This window comes from Pongo abelii, chromosome Y (assembly GCF_028885655.2).
Source record: "Pongo abelii isolate AG06213 chromosome Y, NHGRI_mPonAbe1-v2.0_pri, whole genome shotgun sequence".
Classification (NCBI taxonomy): Eukaryota; Metazoa; Chordata; class Mammalia; order Primates; family Hominidae; genus Pongo; species Pongo abelii.
Genome location: NC_072009.2, coordinates 14,219,817 through 14,238,673, shown reverse-complemented (window position 1 = coordinate 14,238,673; position 18,857 = coordinate 14,219,817). Strand labels below are relative to the sequence as shown.

The window sequence follows — 18,857 nt, the reverse complement described above, 5'->3', positions numbered from 1 at the left end:
TAAGTATGAAATTACTTTGAAAAAAATTCTTTTCGTTTGAATATCTCAAAAAATTCATGGAGTAAGTTAGTTTCTACGTCTCTCCACAAAACCAACATGTTTCTTTGAGTGGCATGCAGGTAACAATGCAGAAATAACATTTCAATCTTCGATTTGCAAACAAGGTTTGGTATGTAATAACTATTATTTTGAATACTTGCTTTAATATCTATTTCAGTCTCCTTTTTCAGATTGGCTTCTTCCACCATCTCCTGCAGAAGGCATGTAATTTGAGCTGCCATATGCTTCACGAGGAGCAGGGTGCACCCTATCCAGAGAAATCGGATTCCTTCAGTCTTTTCTGCCAACGTGTTCATGACAATAGGAATAAAAATCACTGCAGTGCCTTGAGTAACTTTCTCAACTTATGTCATATCTATCTCGTGTATTGTTATAATAATGGCGGCTTCTTCCACCATAAGACATCTGAGGCCCTCATGCAGGTGGTGCACCATAAGAGGTCCCTGCAGGGTTGATAAAATAATATGTTGGACAACATTTGAACATTTTTACTGCTATTACTAGAGCATGAATTAAAGTACTATTTGGAAATATCTGCTTTCCTCTGCATTTGCTGCAGGATATTAATTATGCTTGCAATAGTCAGAAGGTTTTATTAGTAAGAAGTGTAAGAGTAGTATTTTGAAGCTTAACAGATTTAATTCTAAAGAAAACGTTGAGTCACATTTTCTGAACATGAACTGAAGTTCTCACCCTCATATCTTTTCCTATGCTTTATACTGTTAACAATATTCAATATTTAAACATGTTATATTTGTCCTTTATAATTTTCCTTAGAATTTCATTAAAATAATGATCTGGTCTAATAAATATAATTCTATAGTTCACAAATCCATCCTGGACCCTCATCATATCTCTGAAATGCATCTCTGTAAGAACTTCGACCTGGATGTTCAGAATGATCTCTACCACGGGCCTCACCATAGCCATCATGATCACTAAATTGGAAAAAAAAAAAAAAAAAGTTTCTTAATGTCAGAATGAACAATTTAAGAAATCTATTTGACAAATCTGGAAAACCTTATAGTACCTATATTCTCTAGAGGAATGTTCATCCTGAATAGAACGACCATAATCACGGTATGCATAGTCTCTAGGTGAGGGAGCATAATCCCTGGATTCTGGGGAACTTCGATGATTTCTGTGTGCATAAGTTTAAGCAACAAATTTTAAACTTTCAACTTCTAGAATCCAAAACATCACTAAATTACAACTTAAACAAAATTAAAGGACCAAATATCTAAACAGATATTTCTCCAAATAAAATAGGCAAATGCCCAAAAAGCACATGGAACAGATACTTATAATCAGTGATTCAGATAATGCATTTCAAATCCAAAATGAGATACCATACTTCACACACACACACACTGCACAGGCAATAAATTTTAAAAAGCAGGAAATAGCAAATGTTTGAGAGGATGTAGATACATTGGAACCCTGACACAATACTAGTTGGAATAAACAACTGAAGAAATCTAGAAATCCAGAAAATTTTATAGTACCTATATCCTCCAGGGGAATGTTCATCCTGACTAGAAGGACCGTAATCACAGTATGCATAGCCTCTAGATGGTGGAGCATAATCCATAGTTTCTTGGGAACTTGGATGATTGCTGTGTGCATAAGTTTAAGCAACAAATTTTAAATTTTCAACTTCTGGTATCCAAAACATAGCTAACTTACAACTTAAACAAAATTAAAAGGCCAAGCATCTAAATAAATATTTCTCCATATAAAATAGGCAAATGCTCAAAAAGAACATGGAACAGATACTCAAAATCAGTGATTCAGAAAATGCATTTCAAATCCAAAATGAGATAACATATTTCACAAGCACACTGAAATGGCAATAAATTTTTTCTTTTTTCTTTTTTTTGAGACGGAGTCTCACTATGTCACCCAGGCTGGAGTGCAGTGGCACGATCTCGGCTCACTGCAAGTTCCCCCTCCCAGGTTCATGCCATTCTCCTGCCTCACCCTCCCGAGTAGCTGGGACTACATGCACCCACCACCACACCTGGCTAATTTTTTGTATTTTTAGTAGAGACGGGGTTTCACCATGTTAGCCAGGATGGTCTCGAGCTCCTGACCTCGTGATCCGCCTGCCTCGGCCTCCCAATGTGCTGGGATTACAGGCGGGAGCCACCGTGCCCGGCCCGGCAATACATTTTAAGAAGCAAGAAATAACAAGTGTTTGATAGGATGTAGATAAACTGGAACCCTAATATAATGCTAGTTGGAATGGAAAATGACGCAGCTACTATGTAGAAATGTGGTGGTTCCTCAAGAAAACAAACATAATTATCACAGGACCAAGCAATTCCACTCACATATGCCTAGAATTGAATAAGTATACTCAAACAAATGCTTGTGTATAGAAATACTGTGGTGGTTTCCAATTTCATCCATGTCCCTACAAAGGACATGAACTCATCATTTTTTATGGCTGCATAGTATTCCATGGTGTATATGTGCCACATTTTCTTAATCCAGTCTATCATTGTTGGACATTTGGGTTGGTTCCAAGTCTTTGCTATTGTGAATAATGTGGCAATAAACATACGTGTGCATGTGTCTTTATAGCAGCATGATTTATAGTCCTTTGGGTATATACCCAGTAATGGGATGGCTGGGTCGAATGGAATTTCTAGTTCTAGATCCCTGAGGAATCGCCACACTGACTTCCACAAGGGTTGAACTAGTTTACAGTCCCACCAACAGTGTAAAAGTCTTCCTATTTCTCCACATCCTCTCCAGCACCTGTTGTTTCCTGACTTTTTAATGATTGCCATTCTAACTGGTGTGAGGTGGTATCTCATTGTGGTTTTGATTTGCATTTCTCTGATGGCCAGTGATGGTGAGCATTTTTTCATGTGTTTTTTGGCTGCATAAATGTCTTCTTCTGAGAAGTGTCTGTTCATGTCCTTCGCCCACTTTTTGATGGGGTTGTTTGTTTTTTTCTTGTAAATTTGTTGGAGTTCATTGTAGATTCTGGATATTAGCCCTTTGTCAGATGAGTAGGTAGCGAAAATTTTCTCCAATTTTGTAGGTTGCCTGTTCACTCTGATGGTAGTTTCCTTTGCTGTGCAGAAGCTCTTTAGTTTAATTAGATCCCATTTGTCAATTTTGGCTTTTGTTGCCATTGCTTTTGGTGTTTTAGACATCATTCTCAGTAAACTATCGCAAGAACAAAAAACCAAACACCGCATATTCTCACTCATAGGTGGGAATTGAACAATGAGAACACATGGACACAGGAAGGGGAACATCACACTTTGGGGACTGTTGTGGGGTGGGGGGAGGGGGGAGGGATAGCATTGAGAGATATACCTAATGCTAGATGACGAGTTGGTGGGTGCAGCGCACCAGCATGGCACATGTATACATATGTAACTTACCTGCACATTGCGCACATGTACCATAAAACCTAAAGTATAATAATAATAAGAATAATAATAATAAAAGAAAAAAAAAGGGAAAAAAAACCCAAAAAACAAAAAACAATTTGTGGTTCTTTGCTAAGATGATTAAGATGATACTATGACCCACTATCAGTAGGACTTTAATTTTTAGTTTAATTGTAACAGTGATACATTTGCACTGAATCACAATACCACATTTCTTCAATTTTAAGACGTATTTTTTGCACGTATTAAAATTTCTGAAATGAAAAAAAAAAAAAAAAAAAAGAAATACTGTGGTGGAAACAACCCAGATAAAATCATGGGTTAACAGCTTGTGGAAGGAGAGAAATGCTATGATGTAAATGACCTTCAGGACATCACAGATACAAAAAGTGTGTAGTGTTTGAGCCCATCAACATTAAATGCTCACAACAGGTGGTTCAGAGGCAGAACAGAGATTGGTGTTTGCTAGCAGCTGAGGAAAGGGATAAATGAAAGGGACTGCTTAACTGGTAGTTGGAGTTTTCGTTTGGAGTGATGAAAATGTTTTGGAACTCGATGGAGATAGTTGGTGCATGACACAGAATGTATTAAACACCACTTAACTGTTTATCTTATAATATTTAGTTTTGTTATGTGAATTTCATCACCACAACAACAAAAAAAAACTGTTTTTTAAAACTTTTTCGTTTACCTGTCCTTAGTTGCACAACCATCATCTCTTGGTGACATATGGTAATTTCTCCAGGAAGAGATTGACTCCCTGCATGGAGCCCCTCCATAATTCTCTCTTCCACATGATATGGAATCTTTAGTATTAAAATGTTGGAACATTAGTTCTATACTTCTTTTCTGGAAATGCATTTCTTTTAATTTTATGTTGATTTTTTAAATAAAGTTACTTGCAAGATTTTCCAAAGTTGCTTCTTCTTGTCACCAATAAAAGTTATCAACAATGTTTAGCTTAACTGAACATTAAAAATCATTTCTCACATTGTTCAATGTTTTATGTCTCACACAATAAAATTTCAACAGCTTTACTTTGGTTCCATTGATTGATTCAAAATTCAAACCATTTTTAATTTAATTTTCTGTTTGAAACATCTAAATGACATTATTGAATTCTTTTGGAATTTCTTCTGTAGCTAATGGAGGTAGCATGCTAACAATTACTGATGCATATTTCTTAACTGCAGAAAAATTAGAATTAAAATATATACACAACTGATTTTTTTAAAATAGTATTTTGATGTAAATAAAAAGCCAAACATCTCAGAATTATATGCTTAATTTTTCCAAATGCACATATTAAACCTATGAAAATTTCATCTTCAGGCATAGTTTTCTTAATGTAACTAAGTATTATCTTTTGAAATAGCAGCTGGTTTTTCCCCTCAGCCATCTGTATTCCAGATTTTAGGATATCACTTTTAGCCTTGTGGTCCCAACACGGACTACAAGGCTTTATGATTACATCATGTGTTTATTGGCAGTTTTCAACCCATAATTTGATTTAAAAGGAAATTGAGTAGTTTTTAATTATATACCTACTTGCATTTTTTGGTCATTGCTGCTGAAACAGATTTTTTTAAATAGTCATTAGCAAACAGTCCATAAATAAATAGTTGTATGTATATGAGAGATGACAAAACCACTGTGGCCAGACAAATTAACTATGCTCTGTGTGTTAAGCTTCTATTTCTAGCACATAATTTACATATATCTAGCCTATTATTTCCTTCATTTTCCCGAAAACTACCATATGATTAACTGGAAGTGTCATGTAAGTGGACCACATAGAAAAAAAAAAAAAAAAGCAGTGTCAAATACTTCTTCCATCACCAGGCAAGATTGGAAGAAACTACTCATCCCCAGCCACTACTGACTCAGTGCATATTGATTTATTATCACTCACTCTGCTGCATGATGTCCTTGAAAAAGTAGCAGTATCTATGTTTTGTGTGAACTGTGTCAGGAAAATAAAGTTGATTTTCAGGTTTATCCCCCTAGTAAAGTCATCATTTTGTTAACATTTTATTTTTCTCACATACTGATAGAGGCCTGACAAGCTGTAATTATTAAACAAAATGAACATTCAATACACACATCTGGTTCTAATCAATGTAACTTGTAATAATACTTCACTAAAAATGAAAAATCTAAGATATATGCTAAGCTGATTACCATGGATCAACAATAGTAATAAGGTGGTAGTCCAGGGAGCTAATGAGAATATTGTATCCCCTCAAAGTTAAAACTGTACACACACTGCAGTCCAGCCATTCTTCTAGTATATTCATTAGAAAGTCTCACACGTGTATCTGGAGGCATAGGGAAGGTTTTTCGTTGTAGGATTTCAATAAACCTGTCATGCAACATGAGAATTCAGTAGACTGAGAACTATGCCATCAATAATGGCAGCTCTCAACAAGAATGTTAACAGAAAAAAAAATTGTGAAATAATACACACCTTATAATATTCACATAAACATTCAAAATTCACAAAACACCAGTATTATTCAGAAATAAATATTTTAATAAATATAAAAAATATGAATGTAATATTAGTTCATGAAGTTCATGATAATGGTGCCTCTGGAAATGGGAGAAAGGAAACTAACCTGAGGGTATATATTCCAATTACAACCAGAGGTATATAGAAAATAGAAATAGACGGCTGAATAGGAACAGCTCCAGTCTACAGCTCCCAGCGTGAACGACGCAGAAGACGGGTGATTTCTGCATTTCCAACTGAGGTACCGGGTTCATCTCACTGAGGAGTGCTGGACAGTGGGGGCAGGACAGTGGGTGCAGCACACCGTGCATGAGCCGAAGCAGGGCAAGGCATTGCCTCACCTAGGAAGTGCAAGGGGTCAGGGAATTCCCTTTCCTAGTCAAAGAAAGTGGTGACAGACGGCACCTGGAAAATCGAGTCACTTCCACCCTAGTATTGGGCTTTTCCAACAGGCTTAACAAATGGCACACCAGGAGATTATATCCCGCACCTGGCTTGGAGGGTCCAACACCCACAGAGCCTCGCTCATTGCTAGCACAGCATTCTGAGATCAAACTGCAAGGCAGCAGTGAGACTGGGGGAGGGGCGCCCACCATTGCCCAGGCTTGAGTAGGTAAACAAACTGGCCCGGAAGCTCGAACTGGGTGGAGCCTTTCACAGCTCAAGGAGGCCTGCCTGCCTCTGTAGGCTCCACCTCTGGGGGCAGGACACAGACAAACAAAAGGCAGCAATAACTTTTGCAGACTTAAATGTCCCTGTCTGACAGCTTTGAAGAGAGTAGTGGTTCTCGCAGCACACAGCTTGAGATCTGAGAACAGGCCGACTACCTCCTCAAGTGCGTCCCTGACACCCAAGTAGCCTAACTGGGAGGCACCCCCCAGTAGGGGTGGACTGACACCTCACATGACCAGGTACTCCTCTGAGACAAAACTTCCAGAGGAATGATCAGACAGCAGCATTTGCGGTTCACCGATATCCGCTGTTCTGCAGCCACCACTGCTGATACCCAGGCAAACAGGGTCTGCAGTAGACCTCCAGCAAACTCCAACAGACCTGCAGCTGAGGGTCCTGACTGTTAGAAGGAAAACTGACAAAAAGAAAGGACATTCACACCAAAAACCCATCTGTATGTCACCATCATCAAAGACCAAACGTAGATAAAACCACAAAGATGGGGGAGAAACAGAGCAGAAACACTGGAAACTCTAAAAATCAGAGTGCCTCTCCTCCCTCAAAGGAATGCAGATCCTCACAGCAACGGAACAAAGCTGGACAGAGAATGACTTTGATGAATTGAGAGAAGAAGGCTTCAGAAGATCAAACTACTCTGAGCTAAAGGAGGAAGTTAGAACCAATGGCAAAGAAGTTAAAAAGCTTGAAAAAAGATTAGACAAATGGCTAACTAGAAGAACCAATGCAGAGAAGTCCTTAAAGGACCTGATGGAGCTGAAAACCATGGCATGAGAACTATGTGCCGAGTGCACAAGCCTCAGTAGCTGATGCAATCAACTGAAAGAAAGGATATCAGCGATGGAAGACAAAATGAATGAAATGAAGTGAGAAGAGAAGTTCAGAGAAAAAAGAATAAAAAGAAACGAACAAAGACCACAAGAAATATGGGACTATGTGAAAAGACCAAATCTGCGTCTGATTGGTGTACCTGAATGTGACGAGGAGAATGGAACCAAGTTGGAAAACACTCTGCAGGATATTATCCAGGAGAACTTCCCCCATCTAGCAAGGCAGGCCAACATCCAAATTCAGGAAATACAGAGAATGCCACAAAGATACTCCTTGAGAAGAGCAACTCCAAGACACACAATTGTCAGATTCACCGAAGTTGAAATAAAGGCAAAAATGTTAAGGTCAGCCAGAGAGAAAGGTCAGGTTACCCACAAAGGGAAGTCCATCAGAATAACATCTGTTCTCTCAGCAGAAACTCTACAAGCCATAAGAGAGTGGGAGCAAGTATTCAACATTCTTAAAGAAAATAATTTTCAACCCAGAATTTCATGTCCAGCCAAACTAAGCTTCATAAGTGCAGGAGAAATAAAATCCTTTACACACAAGCAAATGCTGAGAGATTTTGTCACCACGAGGCCTGCCCTGAAAGAACTCCTGATGGAAGCACTAAACATGGAAAGGAACAACCAGTACCAGCCACTGCAAAAACATGCCAAATTGTAAAGATCATCAAGGCTAGGAATAAACTGCATCAACTAATGAGCAAAATAACCAGCTAACATCATAATGACAGGATCAAATTCACACATAACAATACTAACCTTAAATGTAAATGGGCTAAATGCTCCAATTAAAAGTCACAGACTGGCAAACTGGATAAAGAGTTAAGACCCATCAGTGTGCTGTATTCAGGAAACCCATCTCATGTGCAGAGACACACATAGGCACAAAATAAAGGGATGGAGGAAGATCTACCAAGCAAATGGAAAACAAAAAAAGGGCAGGGGTTGCATTCCTAGTCTCAGATAAAACAGACTTTAAACCAACAAAGATCAAAAGAGACAAAGAAGGCCATTACATAATGGTAAAGGGATCAATTCAACAAGAAGAGCTAACTATCCTAAATATATATGCACCCAATACTGGAGTACCCAGATTCATAAAGCAAGTCCTTAGTGTCCTACAAAAAGACTTAGACTCCCACACAATAATAATGGGAGACTTTAACACCCCACTGTCAACATTAGAGAGATCAACAAGACAGAAAGTTAACAAAGAAATCCAGGAATTGAACTCAGCTCTGCACCAAGTAGGCCTAATAGACATCTACAAAACTCTCCACCCCAAATCAACAGAATATACATTCTTCTCAGCACCACACCACATCTATTCCAAAATTGACCACATAGTTGGAAGTAAAGCACTCCATAGCAAATGTAAAAGAACAGAAATTATAGTCACTCAGACCACAGTGCAATCAAACTAGAACTCAGTATGAAGAAACTCACTCAAAACCACTCAACTACATGGAAACTGAACAATCTGCTCCTGAATGACCACTGGGTACCTAATGAAATAAAGGCAGAAATAAAGATGTTCTTTGAAACCAATGAGAACAAAGACACAACATACCAGAATGTCTGGGACACATTCAAAGCAGTGTGCAGAGGGAAATTTATACCACTAAATGCCCAGAAGAGAAAGCAGGAAAGATCTAAAATTGACACCCTAACATTGCAATTAAAATAACTAGAGAAGCAAGAGCGAACACATTCAAAAGCTAGCAGAAGGTAAGAAATAACTATGATCAGAGCAGAACTGAGGGAAATAGAGACACAAAAAACGCTTCAAAAAATTAATGAATCCGGGAGCTGGTTTTTTGAAAAGATCAACAAAATTGATAGACTGCTAGCAAGACTAATAAAGAAGAAAAGAGAGAAGAATAAAATAGATGCAATAAAAAATGACAAAGGGGATGTCACCACTGATCCCACAGAAATACAAACTACCATTAGAGAATACTATAAACACCTCTATGCAAATAAACTAGAAAATCTAGAAGAAATGGACAAATTCCTCAACACATACACCCTTACAAGACTAAACCAGGAAGAAGTTGAATCTCTGAGTAGACCAATAACAGGCTCTGAAATTGAGGCAATAATTAATAGCTTACCAGCCAAAAAAATTCCAGGACCAGATGAATTCACAGCCGAATTCTCCCAGAGGTACAAGGAGGAGTGGTACCATTCCTTCTGAAAATATTCCAATCAATAGAAAAAAAGGGAATCCTCCCCAATTCATTTTATGAGGCTATCATCATCCTGATACCAAAGCCTGGCAGAGACACAACAACAAAAAAGAGAATTTTAGACCAATATCTCTGATGAATATTGATGCAAAAATCCTCAATAAGATACTGGCAAGCCAAATCCAGCAACACATAAAAAGCTTATCCACCATGATCAAGTGGGCTTCATCCCTGGGATATAAGGCTGGTTCAACATACGAAAATCAATAAACATAATCCAGCATATAAACAGAACCAAAGACAAAAACCGCATGATTATCTCAATAGATGCAGAAAAGGCCTTTGAGAAAATTCAACAGCCCTTCATGCTGAAAACTCTCGATAAATTAGGTATTGACGGGATATATCTCAAAATAATAACAGCTATCTATGTCAGACCCACAGCCAGTATCATACTGAATGGACAAAAACTGGAAGCATTCCCTTTCAAAACTGGCACAAGACAGGGATGCCATCTCTCACCATTCCTATTCAACATAGTGTTGGAAGTGCTGGCGAGGGCAGTCAGGCAGGAGAAGGAAATAAAGGGCATTCAATTAGGAAAACAGGAAGTCAAATTGTCCCTGTTTGCAGATGACATGTTTGTGTATCTAGAAAACCCCATTGTCTCAGCCCAAAATCTCCTTCAGCTGATAAGCAACTTCAGCAAAGTCTCAGGATACAAAATCCATGTGCAAAAATCACAATCATTCTTATACACGAATAACAGGCAAACAGCCAAATCATGTGTGAACTCCCATTCACAATTGCTTCAAAGACAATAAAATAACCAGGAATCCAACTTACAAGGGACATGAAGGACCTCTTCAAGGAGAACTACAAACCACTGCTCAATGAAATAAGAGGATACAAAAAATGGAAGAACATTCCTTGCTCATGGGTAGGAAGAATCAGTATCATGAAAATGGCCGTACTGCCTAGGGTAATTGATAGATTCAATGCCATCCCCATCAAGCTATCAATGACTTTCTTCACAGAATTGGAAAAAAACTACTTCAAAGTTCAAATGGAACCAAAAAAGAGCCCGCATCACCAAGTCAATCCTAAGCCAAAAGAACAAAGCTGGAGACATCACGCTACCTGACTTCAAACTATACTACAAGGTTACAGTAACCAAAACAGCATGGTACTGGTACCAAAACAGAGATATAGACCAATGGAACAGAACAGAGCCTTTAGAAATAATGTCCCATATCTACAACCATCTGGTCTTTGAGAAACCTGACAAAAACAAGCAATGGGGAAATGATTCCCTATTTAATAAATGGTGCTGGGAAAACTGGCTAGCCATACATAGAAAGCTGAAACTGGATCCCTTCCTTACACCTTATACAAATATTAATTCAAGATGAATTAAAGACTTAAATGTTAGACCTAAAACCATAAAAACCCTAGAAGAACACCTAGGCAATACCATTCAGGACATAGGCATGGGCAAGGACTTCATGTCTAAAACACTGAAAACAACGACAACAAAAGCCAAAATTGACAAATGGGGTCTAATTAAACTAAAGAGCTTCTGCACAGCAAAGGAAACTACCATTAGAGTGAACTTGCAATCTACAAAATAGGCGAAAATTTTTGCAACCTACTCATCTGACAAAGGGCTAATATCCAGAAACTACAATGAACTCAAACAAATTTACAAGAAAAAAAAAACAACCGCATCAAAAATGGGTGAAGGATATGAACAGACACTTCTCAAAAGAAGACATTTATGCAGCCAAAAGACACATGAAAAAATGCTCATCATCACTGGCCATCAGACAAATGCAAATCAAAACCACAATGAGATACCATCTCACGCCAGTTAGAATAGCATTCATTAAAAAGTCAGGAAACAACAGGTGCTGGAGAGGATGTGGAGAAATAGGAAGACTTTTACACTGTTGGTGGGACTGTAAACTAGTTCAACCATTGTGGAAGTCAGGGTGGCGATTCCTCAGGGATCTAGAACTAGAAATACTATTTGACCCAGCCATCCCATTATTGAGTATATACCCAAAGGATTATAAATCATGCTACTATAAAGACACATGCACACATAGGTTTATTGCGGCACTATTCACAATAGCAAAGACTTGGAACCAACTCAAATGTCCAACAATGATAGTCTGGATTAAGAAAATGTGGCCCATATATACCACGGAATACTATGCAGCCATAAAAACGAATGAGTTCATGTCCTTTGTAGGGACGTGGATGAAGCTGGAAACCATTATTCTCAGCAAACTAGGGCAAGGACAAAAAACCAAACACTGCATGTTCTCACTTATAGGTGAGAATTGAACAATGAGAATGCATGGACACAGGAAAGGGAACATCACACACCGGTGCCTGTTGTGGGGTGCGGGGAGTGGGGAGGGATAGCATTAGGAGATATACCTAATGCTAAATGACCAGTTAATGGGTGCAGCACACCAACATGGCACATATATACATATGTAACAAACCTGCACGTTGTGCACACGTACCCTAAAACTTAAAGTATAATAATAATAAAATTAAAAAAAGAAACAGAAATATAAATAGAAAAAGGAAAGTATTAATAGCTGTTATTTTTAAATGGGGTTAAACTGGTATTTGTTATATTATTTTGTATTTGTATAAATTTTTAAAATTTTACTCAAAAACAAAATAATTTTATAATTAAAAATATAGCATTTACATTGCAATCACCTTGTGAAGTAATTGCTTTACAATTTCCTTGTCTTCATTTGTCAGTGCCAAGAAATTAAAAAAGTTAAAAATTAGGACATGTAGTATTTTTCAAATAAAATATTTTACAGTATGAAATAAAATATATTACCAGCACGTCACATATTTTGACTCATTATCCATGTAAAATCATGTAGTAGGAGAAGAGAGAACGACATATGCAGAATTTCACGTATAAGTAGAGGAAATATTTGTATATTTATTTAAAATATCTTCTTAAGACATACTAGTGGCCAAGAAGCATAAGAAAAGTGCTCAACATCACTGATCATCAGAGAAATCCAAATCAAAATCACAACAAGATACTCTCTCATACCCAGTCAGAATGACTATTATTGTTAAAAAGCCAAAATAATAAGAATAAGGTATGTGGGCAAGGCTGCAGGAAAAAATAACTCTTATACCCTGGTGGTAAGAATGTTCAGTCACTGTGGAAAGGGGTTTGGGGATTTGTAAAAGAACTAAAAATAGAACTATCATTCCACCCAGCAATCCTATTACTGGGTATATGCTCAATGGAAAATAAATCATTAAAGCTACCAAAAAGACACATGAATTCTCATATTCATCACCACAGCGAAGACATGGGGTCAAACTAGGAGCTCATCCATGGTGGATGAGCCATAAAATGAACAACATCATATCCTTTGCAGCAACATGGATGTAGCTGTAGGTCATTAACCTAAGCAAATTAATGAGGAAACAGAAAAGAAAATATTGACTATTCTCACTTACGAATAGGAGCTTAAACTTGGGTGCACACAGAAATAAAGACATGAACACTAGACACTGGGGACTCTAAAGTGGGGACAGAGGGAGGGGGCAGGGGCTGAAAATCTTCCTATTGGGTACAAGATTCCCTCTTTGGGTGATGGGTTCAAGAGAAGACTAAAGGTCAGCATCACACAATATACCTTTGTAACAAGCCTGCACATGTACTCTCTGAATCTATAATAAAAATGGAAATAAAAATAAAATAAATATACTACTAAAGGAAATAATATATTACATTACAGAATTGACATTATTGCAGGGATACATAATTGAAACATGCTAATAAAATCTATATAAGCTTTATGGAAACAGTGAAGTCTCCTGACTGTCATCAAAAGTATAAAAATGTGATGGCTAACTTTATGCAAATTAACTAGACTTCAGTTGTACTAATTAAGAGAGCATTAGCTGAGTCAATCAAATGATAATTGGTAAGTTATAATTGATGTCAAAATTCTACCTTATTATATTACCTTCGAAATCATATCTCAAGTTTTCTTCTATTTTGAGAAACATCACTCTACATATATGTAGAACAAAGATTGCTTTTGCAGATTAGCATGATTTGAATCTAGCAAATTCCATCTTCAAATCTGATAAGCACTTTCCAATCCATAAAACACTGTTAGATAAAACTGTCAATCAGGTTAGACATATTTCAAAGAGCCTGTGAAGTTGCAAATCACTTATGCCTCCCTCTTGTGTTACCAAGATAATGCATAGCACTACATAGTGTTTCTTAGCTTGAAAGAGCCTAGGAACTTTAATCCTTAGACTACCTGGTGAGAGAGTGATAACAAGCCCCTTGAAGAGATCATTTAACCACATAATTCCCACTTGCTTAAATGTAATTCAGCGTATGTGTTGTGTTGTGTTCTCCTAGCTTTCTATTTCAACCTTCCGAGAAATAATATTTATGTGTGAATGTATGATGCATAGACATCTACTATGAATAAAATTATGTAGACTGCACTCTGTCTGCCACTAAAAGCTAACAGATGTGTGTACATCCAACACATAAAAACATCTAATAAATTCTGCTGTATTTTCTTTTCTTATTCATTTCATATCTAATTTTCAGGTATTTCAAAGTGGACTTCTTAGACTTGAATAGGCTAAAAATTTTAAATTAGGAATATACAATTCTCTTGTTAATTTTTATAATTATTTAAGTTCTTTGGAGAGTGTATTAAATGTTTATAAATGAATATAAAAGAATATCATATGTGAATGCTTCACCCACATCAAAGAATATTTAATTATTCTATTTAGAATTCTCTCTAGTAGGATTTCCTTCTCTGCAGGTAGCTGGCTACAGGGGTCTACCAAAACAAATCTATTTCTGCAGTAAATACCAACACTTGGTTACTCAGGAAAGAACTCTTTCAGTCTGCAAAACAATACATCTTTTCCCTGAGCAGGATAAATTCTTATATAGTTTTTCTGTTCAACTAAAATTTCAATGAAAGTTAATAATTTTCATTTTTGTTACAAAGAAAATCTGGTTACTTTCTAATTATGTGCCCCAAATCTATTCTCTATAACTATCTAAAATTATGTAGACATACACACACACACACAAAAGAAACAGTAAAACTGGAAGAACAACCAATGCATACATGTGTTCTGTTTTAAAAAACTTTCTACTGTACTATTTGCATTAAGGTTATAGTTGTAATTCAGTCAATGACCTATTTTAAATGAGGGGCTAGGACATCACTGGAGAAAGTGTGTACAATGCAAGAAACATTTCCCTATGCATTCACTTTATTTGTAAACATATTTATACTGTATAGTTAAAATGGTTAACTTTGTTGTCAAAGACTGATACTGGCAAAAGTTTTGTTTTTTAACATATTCTTCTTTAACTTTTTCCGGAATATTTTGAAATATCAGTCATATATTTATTCTAATTTCTTCTGGGAATAGATGGCCAAAGAAAAATGGAGGAAACCATTTTTTTTCCTAAAGTTTATCATCTCTGGAGTGTCAAACTTATCATGAAAGGAGAGATGCATCCACCGCTCTTACTTTAGGCAAGACTTTCCACCAATAGATTACAAATGTGAAAATATCTGCCTAATTAAAGCCACTGTTCTGCAGCAAACACTATGACAGTCTGAGTTTGAACCCTAAGGTTTGGCCTTGGGAACTTTGAGACTTTGGTCAACTAATTTCTAAGCTAATTTCTAAGGATGTTCTCTGTTGCAAGAGTTATTGACTCTTTAGTCAAACACTCTATCATGGAAAATCTAACTTTGTGGGCCATTTGGTTATAAGATGGTAAAAAATAATAAAAATATTCCTGGAATGCAGATAGCCAGAACTATAGGTCTTCAAGAAAAAGTACGCTCAGTAACAATGTGAAAGTTTGTCTGAATTTCTATTTCCACCTTATGATTATTATGCCACATTTTGTAGCATTTCTGCAAATTATTTCTGGTTTTGAAAATCTTTACTTTGGAATATGGATTTATCTTTAAAAATTAATATTGTTTCATAGGACCATTTGCTTGTATAAATTATGCAACATTTTAGGGGAGCTCATACATGGACATCTCATACAAAGCAAGTGATGAGACAGATGTTTGAGATGCATTAGGGTGGATGAAGCGGAAGCACTGTGTCTACTCTCTGGGTCTCTCACTTCTGATAAGACAAACTATAAAATAATTACAAATAAGAGTTTAAAAAAGAATGACTCAATCTCTGTGTCCAACTGTTGTTTAGTATCCCATAAACCCTTTATGATATATCTAAGACTTAAAATGTTTTAAACATTACATACTGGTCTTTAGGACACCAAGTAGAAGCAGGGTGACACATGCAGTTGCTGCCTGGGGGCTCTTATCTAACGAAAGAAGTCAGCAACAGGCAGCTGAAAAGGCAGTGGTCCAGTGCCAGGAGTTTAGCTGAGACTTATATAAGTTTCTCAGAAATTCTCACAAGTATGTGAGGGAAATGAAATTGGTTTACCGATGCCCTTTAAAAAAATCAGCTAAAGAACATCCTATACTGTTCTGAGGAGAAAAGTGAGCAAGGCACATAATTTCAGTTAGGAAAAATACTAGGTTATTGCAGGAGCATAGAAAATCTCAGGCAGCTGTTTCACATGACTAGCAAATATACACTATTAAAATAGCCACATAAACTAGGAGTTAATAAGACTGTGGAAAACCAGGGTGTGGGCAAAGCTGACTAGGAACAACTGTACCCAACATGGTGTTGAATTTCAGCTAGGTTTCACCTAGGAGAAAAGAGCAAAAAACTCACTGCTACTACCATGCAGCTCTGCTACTACCATGCAGCAGAGCAACTGATCAAAGGCAGCAACTACCTAACTATGGCTGGTTCACATGTGAAAAACAGAAATCCCTGTTTGTTTAATTCATGCTTACTTTTTTCTGCTATATGAAGTAAAACACATTCCTTACTGACACGTTTCATTTTCTTCCTTATTCTCCACCATTTATTTTCTTCTTACATTACTTATAGTTTGTAAGTTATTTTGTCAAATATATGAAATGAGGTAACACCGCAGTATTGTAGAAAGCACACTGCATTGAAAACTGACTCATACTGAAACGGGAAAATGTCCATTATACCCTCCCCTGCAGGGCGTGCAATGAGGACAGGTTGTGGGGCTCTGCTCCCAGGCAGCATCTAGTGATGAATGTTCAGAGATCTGGAATCACCAGGGGGCATATGTTAAATGGCATTATTTTAGTTTATCCATCTGTAGGTGGCTTGTGTTAGTCAGCGAAGACAGAGGGCTATCTGAATCCTGGGGTTTCTTGCCTTGGTGTACCTGAGGAATTGGCTCCCACATGGGCTTGGAGAATAAGTGCAAGGTTTCATTGAATGGATGTACTCAGCAGATAGATGGTGACCCAGAAGGGAGATGGAGCAGGAAGGTGGGTTTCCCTTGGAATGGGGCACCTCAGGACTGTCCTCCCACAGCCCCATGGAACTCTGTGGTCTTCTGAGGTGGATTGCCTGCAGCCTCTGTCCTTGTGCTCTCCTTCCTCCAGTGTCTTCTCGAGGTCCAGTTGCTGTGTCTATTTCTGCTGATGATTCCTCTCGACATCTGCTGCTGTGTCACTGCCTGCTAGGGTCTCAGGGTTTCTTATATCACAGGATGGAGGTGTGGCAGGCCCAGGTGGTCTTGGGAAATGCAACATTTGGGCAAGAAAACAGAAGTGTGTGTCCTCACCTAAGTGAGTGAGCACAGGCCTGAAGGTGGAGCCTTAACCAAGGACCATGCCCTCCTCTACCTAGCACTTCTCTACCCCTCTTCCATATCAGTATTTTTAATTTAAGTCTCCAAAAATGATACCCAAATTCTTTAAGGAAGACAATTGGAGGAAATAGCATTAGAAGAGTCTAGGATTAGGGTCACTAAATAGAAAATGAAAACAGAGAGAGTGTCCTGCAGGCCATGGAATCACTGAGGAAACATATCCCCTGGTGAGAAGGAGAAGGACACATGGACACACATTGGCTTCTCTTGTCACCTTGTTCTCTAATCTCTTCAGTGTCACCCCTTAACTGAATTGAAACAGGAAGTAATTTTTATGGGAGCCTAGGAACCATGACTCGCAGAGGCCAGGCCTCTCTATTACAGAACAGTACCAGGAGAGGTGATTGATGTATCTGTGGGCATATAAACCTATGATCAAGCCTGACATCTGGAGGTGGCTCACAATATGATTTAGGTCAAAGAGGCTTTAGATGCCATGGAAGGAAAAGCTAGAAACAACAGGGAAGAAGGCCTAAGAGCACCCAAAGGCGGGGGTACGGAATTTGCAGGATCTGCTTCCATGTATGACCTTCCTTTCTCCTCTCCCTCTCCCTGAATTAAGGCCTCTTGGGTTCACGGAGGGTGTATAATTCTGAGGCTGACTGCACTGACATTGGGAGGGGCGATTTGCAGAGAGTTCCTGGTGTGGAAGGAGTGGAAAAATCTGCTTATACCTAAAGACTCCCAGTCCCAGATTGGACTAGCAAGAGGGAGCAATAACACACCCTTAACAATAGCCTGATTCACAGAAAAACCTGTTCTAGTGAGAACTCCCTTCTGCTCTTCAAAAAGATGCCCCAAGCCTCTACTGCTCAGCATCACGAAGGGTTTCTCTGCTGCATGCAGGAAAATAGCACCCGCGTCTGCTCTGGCTTTTTACAGCCACATGTGTCCATGGCAACTCACCGTTGTTCCCCAAATAGTCGCATCGACGCCGAGCTGCCCCTAAGTTACTTACACTTCCCCAAGAGCACCTCTCAACTAGAAAGGCAGAAGAAACACTGAAAAGGACACAGTGGCCAAGAAGCCAGGGATGGTTTGGATGATGGCTCCTCTGAGGTCCAGCTGGGGCTTGCACCTCTGCTCCATCTTTCCGCTCTTCTGAGAAAATGCGTTCCTGGCTCCGGCATTAACCCGCTCCAGCCCCACCTGAACCGCCAGCAGCTCTTCCAGTGCAGACTCTGGGGTCATGGGCCCAGGGCCAGGCTGTTCCCGCTGGGCTTCTTCCTGCCCCTCCACGAGGGACTCCTCCTGGGCCACAACCTCCACCGCCTCCGTTATGTTATCCAACACCAGCACCGCCTCCTC

General features: G+C 38.3%; 1 pseudogene; it reads right to left on the bottom strand.

Annotated features, from left to right (window-relative positions):
- Positions 1 to 201: 201 nt before the first annotated feature.
- Positions 202 to 18,478, bottom strand: LOC129053124 (RNA-binding motif protein, Y chromosome, family 1 member B-like; annotated as a pseudogene).
- Between the last annotated feature and the right edge of the window lie 379 nt (positions 18,479 to 18,857).